This window comes from Alligator mississippiensis, chromosome 15, assembly GCF_030867095.1.
Source record: "Alligator mississippiensis isolate rAllMis1 chromosome 15, rAllMis1, whole genome shotgun sequence".
NCBI classification, from domain to species: domain Eukaryota; kingdom Metazoa; phylum Chordata; order Crocodylia; family Alligatoridae; genus Alligator; species Alligator mississippiensis.
Genome location: NC_081838.1, coordinates 29,060,133 through 29,064,175, shown reverse-complemented (window position 1 = coordinate 29,064,175; position 4,043 = coordinate 29,060,133). Strand labels below are relative to the sequence as shown.

Here is a 4,043-nt window from a genome sequence, read left to right as displayed (position 1 = left end):
TATGGCTCATGAAACTGTTTCACCCTGCTTTCTGGGTTCCCAGAGGCTCTGGAAATGTGAGGGTGGAGTAAGTAGGGGTGCGACCTGCCCTGACTTCTCAGCCGTAGAACCCAAGGGGTATGGGTGTTGGTGGCAGGGGAATGAATGATGCAGCATTAATCCTTGCACGGCCAAGTCTGAATCCAGCCCAGGGCAGGGGGGTGTATTCTCAAAGACAAGATTGGGGTTGGGATCTCCTGGCTGTGACTTGGCTGGCATCGGAGTCCCTGAGACTTCAACAGTGATGACGCATCAATAACACCCAATGACAATACTGCTGTTTAGTTATTGGAAGGTAGTATTAAGAGTGCAGTCTGTCCAATAAAATATCTTGCCCTCAACCATCCAGGCAGCCCATCTCATGTCATTCAAGCCTGTACTGAAGTTTCCGAGGCCATCTTGGAATTTCTAGTGCTGCTTCATATTTATTTTTCACTTGGATCTCCTGATTTCTTATGCCAATTTCAAACTTTTTCAGGTTTTTCTTACCTAAGTTCACAATGACCATGCTGATGCTAATGTTTCAGAGACAAACTCACCACCTTTTAATTTGGACATTGCTGGCCTACCCCAAACTTGGACATGGTGGGCCTGTCCCAACTCAGATGTGGTTGGCCTGCCCCAATTTGAACATGATAGGGCTACCTGAACTTGGACATGGTAAGCCTGCCCGAACTCAGATGTGGTTGGCCTGCCCTAACGTAGACGTGGTATGCCTACCCAAACTGGATGTGGTTGGCTTGCCCCAACTCGGATGTGGTAAGCCTGCCTCAACTCAGATGTGGTTGGCCTATCCCAGCTTGTACATGGTAGGCCTGTCTCAACTTGGATGTGGTTGGCCTATCCAGTCTTTTAATTTCAGATAATCCATCCTTGCATCAGTCTCAGTATTTTGGGAGTTTTACCCAGTTTCCACCACACTTATAACATTTGGGCCAACGTTGATGTCTTCTCAGTCACCTTGGACTTTTTAAACCTACCTCATTTTTTTTTTACTATGATCTCATGATATCTTATGTCAGTTTCAGGATCTCATGATTTTTCACACTGATAACAAGTTGATCCCCTCCCACTCCAGCCCAGGCTTGCTTTATAGGCCTTGGGAGCTTCACTGAGGTACCCCAACCTCAACAATCATGGATGGGATGGATACAAAGAATGAGGATGGGGTGGGTTGTGTGTGGTAGCAGATCTAACTGGGGCTTGTGTGACCTGGGAGCCATCTATCCAATCCACAAGGAGCCTCAGTTTCTCAATCCATGCTGCCACATTATACAGATTGCTGTAGGCACCTGGATGTCCCTTCTGGCCACAAGGTGGGGGGCCCCAGGACACCACACCTTGCAGTTTGTGTTCACAAACCAAAGGCCCCCAGAGCACCCTGCAAATTTGAAGGAAGGACAATTAGTTCAGTACAGTCCATTGTACATGCACACACACACATGTGTGCGCATGCATGCATATGCACACATACACACACACACACACACACACACAAGTATAGCTAGGTCATGGCAACACAGCTCCCTGGGGATCAGTCATGCACAGGCTGATACACAAACATGCAGGCTATGGGGCACGGTTACATACACATGCTAAATGGTGCATCAGCACACACACAATCACCCCTTCTCTGCCACACACACACACACACACACACAACACCATGGGTCACCAACACAAAAAAAAATATGTATCAGTACACACCCTTGACAAACACATGTGTGCACAGGTGCACATGTGCGCATGCACACGGGCCATTAACATACAAATAAATGAACACTGGTGAACACATTCAACAAACACACAAACATGCCATGGATACACAAACATCAGCATACAGACCTCTTTGTTGCATACACACATACAATGCATCAGTGTATACAGACCTAACAATTACGCAGGTACATACACACACATCAATACAAATTAGTATTAGGGCTGTGCGAAACAGCACTGTTCCATTTCGATTCGTGTTTTGAGATTTCAACAGAACAGTGTTTTGTTTTGAATTTCATTTCAATTTGAAACCACTGTTCCATTTTGTTTCATCAAAACAGTGATGCTGTTTCAACGTTTCGCCCATAGGCTATAGTGGAGGAAGCTTGAAACGGAGGCAGATGGGGGCCTGCAGCCCCAGGAGGGCTGCAGGGGCTCTGTCAGTCCTCTCAGGGTTGCAGGCCCCTGATCTGCCTGCCAGATGAGGGAGGGAAGCCAGGTGCTACCACCTGGGACTGGTGAGCTGGGGAAGGGAACTGAGCCTGATCACTCATTTCCCCTCCCCAGTGCTGTGACCAGGTTGGGGAAGGGAACTGAGCCCAGCTGAGCAGTGTTCCCCTCCTCAGCATTAGGACTGGGCTGGGAAGGGAATTCAGCTCAGCTGGGCTAAGTTCCCCTCCCCAGCCCGATCGATCGCAGAGCTGGGGAGGGGAACTGAGCGACTGGGCTCAGTTCCCTTCCCTTATGCTGCAATCAGCTTCCCGCAGCCCGGCCATGGGAGGCAGGGAGAGCCAGGGCTACATTCCCTGCCCAGCTGAGCCACATGGGGCTGCAGAGCTGCTGGGGGCTCAGCCCTGGTTCTCTCCTGTCTCCCACCACCTGGCTCCTGGCTGCTTCAAAATGTTTCAAAATTTTTGAAACATTTTGACTGGCCTCTTTCATTTCAAGGCTGCTTCAAAGCCCTTCATTTCATTTTGATTTTGCTGTTTTGAGCTCAAAATGAGTTGAAACAGTGTCAAAATGAAACAGCCAGTGAAATTTCACACAGCCCTAATTAGTATACACAACCAACTAACAGACACACATACTATAGGTGAGTGTCATACAAATACACACCAGTATACAGACCTGAGTAACATACACATGTGCACACACTTGTATGTGTGCACATGCATGCACATCCACCCACCATGCGTTATCAACACACACAGAAACACACACCAATACACACATCTGACAAACACACACACACATCAGTATACAGACCTGACTGACATACACTCACACACGTGTGCATGCACATACACGCACACAAAACACAAACACACACACAGACCATGGGTCATCATCACACACAGAAATACACACCGGTACACACATCTGACAATCCCCCTACACACACACCAGTATATAGAGCTGCCAAATACACATGCAAACACAATATATTAATGTCACATACACAAATACATGTCCATATGCTGACCTAACAATCACACACACACAAAAATACAAAAATGCATAACAATAAACACATCTGACTGACTCACACCCACCAAGGGTCAATATCACATACACAAATGCATGCTGGAATATAAACCAAACAACACCACACACACACACACACACACACACACACACACACACACACACACACCCCTCCATCCATCACTACTTTTGCAAAGCCATCATTCTCAAGACATTCCCCACTCTCCCCTCTACTTAAACCATACAGCCAACACCCCTCATTGTACTTCCAGCCCTTCCAAAGATATCTTCACCTGGCACGAATCTTTGTTGTCTTTTGGGACACCGGCACAAAGCATGTTGGGAGCGATGTGAGTCCTCAAGTACACCCTTTGACACTTGTCCCATGCAAAGATGAACACATTGGCACAGTGCAGCTTACTGGTCATCAACACTGGAAGAGAAGGAGGGATAAAGATGGAGAAGGGAGGAAAGGAGCAGGTCATCAGGAAGTAGATGGGACCCAGTGTTGGGTTATAGGGTGACAGGGACCCATGGAAGTGACAGCTGATGTAGACCAGCTGGGGGTTTGAACCCCTCCAACTGGACTTGAACTTCCCAGCTAGGGACTCCTGAGATCAGCATAAGCAATCATGAGATTGAGGTGGTCCAGCCATGGGGAGAAGACACAAGAATGTACAGTGTAAGTAATAAGTAAGACAAGGCTTTGTATGGGAAGACTTGGATACAGATCATCTCTGATGATCCACTCTTGCCTCTATCCCAAATGATCCAATGGGGTTGGAGAGATCCCTTCCTAT

General features: G+C 47.5%; 1 long non-coding RNA gene across 1 annotated transcript; it reads right to left on the bottom strand.

The window, feature by feature from the left end:
• Window positions 1–319: 319 nt before the first annotated feature.
• On the bottom strand, window positions 320–3,672 carry LOC132245660 (uncharacterized). The gene is made up of 2 exons (XR_009457361.1): window positions 3,537–3,672; window positions 320–1,420 (listed from the first exon to the last, which is right to left on the bottom strand). It is a non-coding gene; the product is annotated as an uncharacterized LOC132245660 (long non-coding RNA).
• Window positions 3,673–4,043: the final 371 nt, after the last annotated feature.